This window comes from Notolepis coatsorum (genome assembly GCF_963971535.1).
Source record: "Notolepis coatsorum genome assembly, chromosome: 5".
NCBI classification, from domain to species: domain Eukaryota; kingdom Metazoa; phylum Chordata; class Actinopteri; order Aulopiformes; family Paralepididae; genus Notolepis; species Notolepis coatsorum.
In genome coordinates, this window is record NC_140169.1 from 92,106,068 (window position 1) to 92,115,491 (window position 9,424).

The 9,424-nt window shown below is 41.3% G+C and overlaps 1 long non-coding RNA gene across 1 annotated transcript; it reads right to left on the bottom strand.

Annotated features, from left to right (window-relative positions):
• Positions 1-702: 702 nt before the first annotated feature.
• Positions 703-6,548, bottom strand: LOC311227915. Its single transcript, XR_014619651.1, has 3 exons — positions 6,509-6,548; positions 5,519-5,578; positions 703-779 (listed from the first exon to the last, which is right to left on the bottom strand). It is a non-coding gene; the product is annotated as an uncharacterized lncRNA (long non-coding RNA).
• Positions 6,549-9,424: the final 2,876 nt, after the last annotated feature.

Genomic DNA, 9,424 nt, shown 5'->3' on the forward strand with positions numbered 1-9,424 from the left:
GATATATTTCTTATATCTTATATTTATATATCAACATATAGCAACCATGGTTTTGCACATAGCAACCCAACGATTGTTTTGCACATATCAACCATTCCTTTGCACATAGCAACTGCTGTGTTGCACATAGCAACCGTTGTGTTGCACATAGCAACCGTTGCTTTGCACATAGCAACTGTTGTTTTACACATATCAATCGTTGTTTTGTACATTGCAACCATTGTTTTGCACATAGCAACCATTGTTTTGTGCATAGCAACCGTTGTTTCGTGCATAGCAAGCGTTGTTTCGTGCATAGCAAGCGTTGTTTCGTGCATAGCAAGCGTTGTTTCGCGCATAGCAACCTTTATTTCGTACATAGCAACCGTTGTCTCTTCCAACATGGAGGGAAAATGGATGTTCTATACATTCTATCCCAGGAGCACAGCTACCAGATCTGTGACCATAATGACCTTGAGTTGGAGCCGCGGGCTGAGCCACAGGGGCCGGCGCTGGAGAGGGGACCTCCGGCTGGGCAGCGGGCTGAGCCACAGGGGCCGGCGCTGGAGAGGGGACCTCCGGCTGGGCAGCGGGCTGAGCCACAGGGGCCGGCGCTGGAGAGGGGACCTCCGGCTGGGCAGCGTGCTGCTCAGGGGCTGGTGGTGGTTGAGCCATAGGGTGCATGGGCGGCAGGTAGGGATAATACTGTGGATAATAGGGTGGCGGTTGCTGGTAAAGATGGTGCATGGGCGGGACGCCGGGGTGGAGCGGCTGGGCGTTCAGAACCGGAGCCGACGGCCCTGGAAAACAAGACGGATGATTAGTCCAGTCAACTTTATTTATACCGTCGGTAGTGTGATAGTAAAGGGTTAACCTTCTGTAGCGTGGCAGTGAAAGGGTTAACCGGCTGTCGTGTGGCAGTGAAAGGGTTAAACACACACACACACACACACACACACACACACACACACACACACACACACACACACCAAAATAATAAGACAAGGTCAGACACAGTTACAGTAAATGCAGTTAAAGGTGTGTGAGTAAAAACATTCGAGTTTTAGCTGTTTGTTGTTTGTTTTTAATCTCATGGATTTCTGATAACTGGATCAGCAACACACAAATCATCCTTGTGTTCTTATTATCAGCATTTATTGACCCCACTTATCTCAAATGATGAGAGCGTAATTCTTTTTTATCTGACATGTTAATATTACATTAATAAATCTCTGTCATCTTGATATTAAATCTGACGTGTTGATATGGTCATCAGCAGCAAAAACACATATACAGAAACTACAAATAGCTCAAAATAAGGCTGCCAGACGAGTTCTCCACTGTTCAAAGCGCACTAACATTGGAGGTATGCACAGAAATGTATCATGGCTTCCGGTTGAGAAACATCTGCAATCTCATAACTTTTTTCAGAAATGTTCAAGTTGTCAAAAAAACACAGTATTTTTATGATCATATAGTTTACATAAGAGAAGAACATGACCATATGACCAGACAAGCTACGTCAGGCCATCTACTGGCACCTAAACCCAGAACAAATCTACTAAAATCGTCTGTAACTTACAGAGCAATCATGGAATGGAACTCATTGCCAAGCTACTTTGCTGAAATAGAATCCAAAACCACTTTCAAGAAAAAATTTAAATACCATCTACTAACGAGCATGCACTGAACCCTTATGGCATAGCGGTGAAAACCAATTGACTGTTTGTATTTATGTTGATGGCAGTGAGTGCTGCTCAGGAAGCACTATTTATTTTATTTTAATTATTTTATTCTAATACTTTATTTACATTTACATTTACTTTATACTAATAAGTATCTTGTACAATGTCATCCTTGACTGAGGATGAGATTGTTAATGATGTTGATAATGATGTAATTGATTGATTGATTGATTGAATTGATTGATTGACAACTTTATTAACAGATTGCAGAATGGGTACAGTACAGTACAGCTCAATACATACAATTGTTAAGGGGATGCAGACCAGAGAAAGACTTTCGTCTTGTTTACATCAGGGTCCCCCATTTTCAATTCATCGTAACATATATGACATACATACATGACATACAGATAGACAGTACTGCTACATCTATACATTTATGACATACCAGATTTGCAAATACAGTACTGTTTGTGATACAAAAAGAGTCCAGAAAAAAGAGTATATACATTTGACGTAGAAACTGTACATTGGATTGGGTAGGTGGGGGGGGGGGGGGGGGGGGGGGGGGGGGGACTGTACATTGGAGGTGGTTGGGTGGGGGGGGTTGGGTAGGAGTGGGGGGGGGGTTGGGTAGGAGGGGTGGGTGGGGGACACTGTACAACTGTACAAACAAAACTGTACATTGGAATATTGACAAGACCATACTTGGTAATTTACTGTACATTGGAGGGGGTTGTGTTAGGACATTTACAGGGGCCAGTTTCGAATTGCAGTCTCCCGTAGGTGTTTTTTGAGAGTGTTTTTGAAAGTGGGTAGTGATTCACATTCCTTTACAGCTTTGGGTAGGGCGTTCCACATTGATGTGGCATAATTGCGAAACGTGTTTAGTCCCTTGTTTGAGCCGAATCTGGGTTTAACATGATTTGTGGAGCTCCCTCTGGTGTTGTGATCGTGGTATTCACTGACCTTTGGGAAGTATTTTGACATGTACATGGGTACCTTGGTCGTGTAGTGTATCTTGTAGACCAGGCCCATTGCAAGTTGCTGTACTCTGTCGTCTACTCTAAGCCATCCTAGGTTGTCAAAGTGGGCAGGGGTGAGGTGGGTTCTAGGAGTAAGGTCAAGCAGTAGTCTGACCAGTTTGTTTTGAGATGTTTGTAATTTTGTTTTTAGCGCCTTTGAGGTGCTTTGGTACCATGAGGTGCACGCATAGTCGTAGTACCCTTGAATGAGTGCTCCTGCCAGAGTCTTCAGGGTATTCTTGTTTACCAGTGAGGAGATCCGGTACAAGAATCGAGTTCGTTGGTTGAATTTTTTTATTACATTGGATGCCATTTTGTCACAGGAAAGATTTGCCTCTAGGATGGAACCCAGGTAGGTAATATCTTCTTTCCTTGTGTAGCCGGTGTGATCTTGTCTGCGTTGTGTTTAGTCGATTCGACCCCTGTTAAGGGATCGCCCTGAGTGGGAGTTGAACCCCGGACGCCCGCATCGCGGGCGGCATCACAGACCACTAAGCAAAAAGTAAATTCACTGCTTGCTTCTGGGTCTGGATGCCTCTGGGGAGTGAGTTTACTTGCAGTACCGCTTACCATCCACAGCCACTGAACTACTTGTACCATCGTGACTGTGGATATACTGCAGTACCTCCGTTACACTTGTGACTGACAATATTGTCACCCACTGTAACTGAGAAGCCGTCGGTCTTGCTGAGTTTGTTATTTGAACCGAAGAGAATGGACTCTGTTTTGCCCATGTGTAATGATAGTTTGTTATCAGCGAGCCATATGCAGATTTTGCCTAGTTCTGAGCTGAGGGTTTTTTCAACCTGTAACTTGTTCTTGTCAGAGACCAGCAGGGCTGAGTCGTCCGCAAACAGGAACAAGTTGCAGTCACAAGCTGACGACATGTCATTTGCATAAATTAGGAACAGTAGCGGACCTAGTATGCTTCCTTGTGGAACACCACAGCTTACTGTGAGGGGGGGGGATAGGGTACCGTTTACCTCCACCATCTGCTCTCTCCCCTCCAGGTAGGATTGCATCCAGCTCACTGATAGACTATCAAAACCAATTGCTTTTAGCTTGTCAATCAGAATGGTGTGATTGACAGTGTCGAAGGCCTTTTGTAGGTCCAGCATGACCATGCCGCAGTATTTGCCCGCGTCCACCTCTTGTTTGATGTGGTCGTTTAAATAGAGAAGGCATGTGTCAGTGGAGTGGGATGTTCTGATGATGTAATTGATGTTGATAATGATGTAATGCCTTGAATATTGTTGTATTGTTTTAAGTGCCGGACCCCAAGAAGAATAGCTTTTGTCAAGTGCAAAAGCTAATGTGGATCCTAAATAAACATAAACATAAACATTACATTATTAAATCTCTGACATGTTGGTATTAAATCTGATATGTTGATATTGCTGATGGAGCTATGGTTTATTATATAAAATCTCTGACATGTTGATATTAAATCTGACATGTTGATCTTGCTGTTGAAGCTGTGGTTTATTATAGTATATTAAATATTTGACATGTTGCTATTAAATCTGACATGTTGATCTTGCTGTTGAAGCTGTGGTTTATTACAGTATATTAAATCTTTTACATGTTGATATTAAATTTGACATGTTGATCTTGCTGTTGAAGCTGTGGTTTATTACAGTATATTAAATCTCTGACATGTTGATATTAAATCTGACATGTTGATACTGCTGTTGAAGCTGTGGTTTATTATAGTATATTAAATATTTGACATGTTGATATTAAATCTGACATGTTGATCTTGCTGTTGAAGCTGTGGTTTATTACAGTATATTAAATCGTTGACATGTTGATATTAAATCTGACATGTTGATACTGCTGTTGAAGCTGTGGTTTATTATATTAAATCTTTGACATGTTGGTATTAAATCTGACATGTTGATACTGCTGATGGAGCTATGGTTTATTATATAAAATCTCTGACATGTTGATATTAAATCTGACATGTTGATCTTGCTGTTGAAGCTGTGGTTTATTACAGTATATTAAATCTTTTACATGTTGATATTAAATCTGACATGTTGATCTTGCTGTTGAAGCTGTGGTTTATTACAGTATATTAAATATTTGACATGTTGATATTACAGTAAATCTGACATGTTGATCTTGCTGTTGAAGCTGTGGTTTATTACAGTATATTAAATCTCTGACATGTTGATATTAAATCTGACATGTTGATACTGCTGTTGAAGCTGTGGTTTATTACAGTATATTAAATATTTGACATGTTGATATTAAATCTGACATGTTGATACTGCTGTTGAAGCTGTGGTTTATTACAGTATATTAAATATTTGACAGGTTGATATTAAATCTGACATGTTGATCTTGCTGTTGAAGCTGTGGTTTATTACAGTATATTAAATATTTGACATGTTGATATTAAATCTGACATGTTGATACTGCTGTTGAAGCTGTGGTTTATTACAGTATATAAAATATTTGACAGGTTGATATTAAATCTGACATGTTGATCTTGCTGTTGAAGCTGTGGTTTATTACAGTATATTAAATCGTTGACATGTTGGTATTAAATCTGACATGTTGATACTGCTGATGGAGCTATGGTTTATTATATAAAATCTCTGACATGTTGATATTAAATCTGACATGTTGATCTTGCTGTTGAAGCTGTGGTTTATTACAGTATATTAAATCTTTGACATGTTGATATTAAATCTGACATGTTGATACTGCTGTTGAAGCTGTGGTTTATTACAGTATATTAAATATTTGACAAGTTGATATTAAATCTGACATGTTGATCTTGCTGTTGAAGCTGTGGTTTATTTGTGTAATTTGTTTACTCACCATACCAGCCTGGTGGTGGAGGCGGCCAGTACACTGGTGCTGCAGGTCGGCAAGGACCAACTGAAACACAACACACATAATACATTAGTAGATAGATAGATAGATAGATAGATAGATAGATAGATAGATAGATAGATAGATAGATAGATAGATAGATAGATAGATAGATGGATGGATGGATGGATGGATGGATGGATGGATGGATGGATGGATGGATGGATGGATGGATGGATGGATGGATGGATGGATGGATGGATGGATGGATGGATGGATGGATGGATGGATGGATGGATGGATGGATGGATGGATGGATGGATGGATGGATGGATGGATGGATGGATGGATGGATGGATGGATGGATGGATGGATGGATGGATGGATGGATGGATGGATGGATGGATGGATGGATGGATGGATGGATGGATGGATGGATGGATGGATGGATGGATGGATGGATGGATGGATGGATGGATGGATGGATGGATGGATGGATGGATGGATGGATGGATGGATGGATGGATGGATGGATGGATGGATGGATGGATGGATGGATGGATGGATGGATGGATGGATGGATGGATGGATGGATGGATGGATGGATGGATGGATGGATGGATGGATGGATGGATGGATGGATGGATGGATGGATGGATGGATGGATGGATGGATAGATAGATAGATAGATAGATAGATAGATAGATAGATAGATAGATAGATAGATAGATAGATAGATAGATAGATAGATAGATAGATAGATAGATAGATAGATAGATAGATAGATAGATAGATAGATAGATAGATAGATAGATAGATAGATAGATAGATAGATAGATAGATAGATAGATAGATAGATAGATAGATAGATAGATAGATAGATAGATAGATAGATAGATAGATAGATAGATAGATAGATAGATAGATAGATAGATAGATAGATAGATAGATAGATAGATAGATAGATAGATAGATAGAAAAAAAATTATCAGATACCCTCTTCTTCATGTTCTTTTATCTGCACTTGCTTGGCGGCCACTGATTCTGTAGAAGAAAAATCAAACGACCAGTGAAAATTATGATGATGACTTGATTTAGTATCTTCACTCTGCAATCACTGAATCACTGAAAGATGGAGGTACCTTTCTTAGCGGGCTTAGTCTTGGCCTCTTTCTTGGGGGCTTGAATGTGGGGAGGGAAGAGAAGAGAGCATGTCATTCATCTACATGGTGACCAGGACTGGGCAGTATATTAATGATTGCTTCTGGATGCTCACATCTTTATTTGAGCATTCAAATGCACTGTCCGATTTCCACCAGGAAAAAATATATAATAGGCAGCAGTCACATTACTGATCAAGCTCCTCTCTCTTATATTTGTCCATAAGTGCTTGTTTATAGCTGCCTTTAAATTAGTTGATTGGTTGATTGGTTGACAATAGCAAGGAGGTCTGGGATATACCTGGGCCTGTTTGGGGATATACCTGGGCCTGTTTGGGGATATACCTGGGCCTGTTTGGGGATATACCTGGGCCCGTTTGGGGATATACCTGGGCCCGTTTGGGGATATACCTGGGCCCCTTTGGGGATATACCTGGGCCTGTTTGGGGATATACCTGGGCCCGTTTGGGGATATACCTGGGCCCCTTTGGGGATATACCTGGGCCCGTTTGGGGATATATCTGGACCCCTTTGGGGATATACCTGGGCCCATTTGGGGACATACCTGGGCCCCTTTGGGGATATACCTGGGCCCGTTTGGGGATATACCTGGGCCCCCTTGGGGATATACCTGGGCCCATTTGGGGACATACCTGGGCCCCTTTGGGGATATACCTGGGCCCGTTTGGGGATATACCTGGGCCCCTTTGGGGATATACCTGGGCCCGTTTGGGGATATACCTGGGCCCGTTTGGGGATATACCTGGGCCCGTTTGGGGATATACCTGGGCCTGTTTGGGGATATACCTGGGCCCGTTTGGGGATATACCTGGGCCCCTTTGGGGATATACCTGGGCCTGTTTGGGGACATACCTGGGCCCCTTTGGGGATATACCTGGGCCCGTTTGGGGATATACCTGGGCCCGTTTGGGGATATATTGGGGATATGTCTGTTATTATAATGATCTACTTCACCGTTAAGAAGAACAGGAACCTTTTTGGCCCTTCTAGTCCTCTCCTGCATCACTTCAGCAACCCTCCGAGTCCTCTGCTCCAGCAACTCAGCATTTCTGGGTAGAGCTGGTTACAACACACACACACACACACACACACACACACACACACACACACACACACACACACACACACACACACACACACACACACACACACACACACACACACACACACACACACACACACACACACACACACACACACACACACACACACACACACACACACACACACACACACACACACACACACACACACACACACACGTGTCAGTTATTAGAATACAATCTGCTATAACATAAAAAATTACTGTGATTTATATCCACCCATGTATGAGATTTTTTATTTCATTAATATTGTTTGGTAATAATAGTGTTCATTTATATTCTGAATCTGAATCAGTTTATTTGGGTGAAGGATCAAAAATGTGTGTCGCAAATACAATATACATAGTACAGTAGCAGCATAATACATAGAATTAAAGAGTATTTATAGGGGTGGAACGAATATCTTTGCGGTACAGAATATACAGAGTTGATACACTCTTAATTGATATAGATTGTCTGGTCAGTAACATGGGTCCTCTCAGTCCCTCCACTCTGCAGTAAACTGAAAATAAATTTTTCTGGTATCCCATTCCCACTTCATCCAATCCACTTACAGCACCTTTATGGTGTTATTTCAGTTTTAACCATGGTACCAGCCATTGTATAAATACATGGGAAAAGGCACCATGGTACACACTTTTGGTTTAAATAACACCACAGTATAATCCCATCTAACCATGTAATAATTGTAATAATATGGTATTATTGGTCATGTTTTGGTCATTACAGTCATCAGGCCATGCTATTTTGATTGTAAGGTTGATGAAATAAAAACATGGCTAAACAGAGTTTAGGTGCAGCTCTCAACCTGACCCGCTCTGTAAACAAGCTGTAACCCCAGTACCTTTTTTCTTCTCTGCCACAGATTTCTTAGAAGATTCAGCTCTGAAAAGGAAGATGGTAGAATATGAGCCCAAGAGAGTAATACTTAATTGACTTACTGCCGACTGACTATCTGAAATTATTTAAATTATAGAAATGATTGATTCATTAATTTATCATTAAGAATATTTAATATCCTAAATTAATGTTGTTGTTTACATTTTGCATACATGTATCCCATTCCCCTCCCCACTTCCCATTTCCGCATGTGGAATGCTCCTGATTGGATAATGAAATGAATGTGCTCTAGTGCGACATCTAGTGATAGCACCTTTAAATGTAAATTTTAACGAGGCATGGGGGGGGGGGGGGGCATGGGTCTGTCTTTGAAGTTAAGCAGCAGAGCGGATGAACCATCAGCACACATCATCATACAATCTGTCTCATCTTCAGCTTGAGAAAGAGCCTGAGAAGCAAACCGTCCACAGAGTTGAAAATATGAGCTGTGCCATAACATGTTCTAATCTAGAAACAGACTAGGATCTAGACACATCCAGCTGCAAGCTAGCCTAGTTTAGCACAAACTAATGGAAGCCGATACGGACCAGCTAGCCTAGCTTGTTGGGCAAAAACACTCTCAGACTTTTAAGCTAGGCTAGTGGTCTGTATCCACTTCATTAATTTGTGCTAAACTAGCTATCTTGCAGTGGGATGCTTTCTACTGAACGCAGAGAGGAAATCGATATCTATCTTCTTGTCTGACTCTTCCGCACTTCCTATAATGTTGGTGTGTTCCTTTAAGTCTT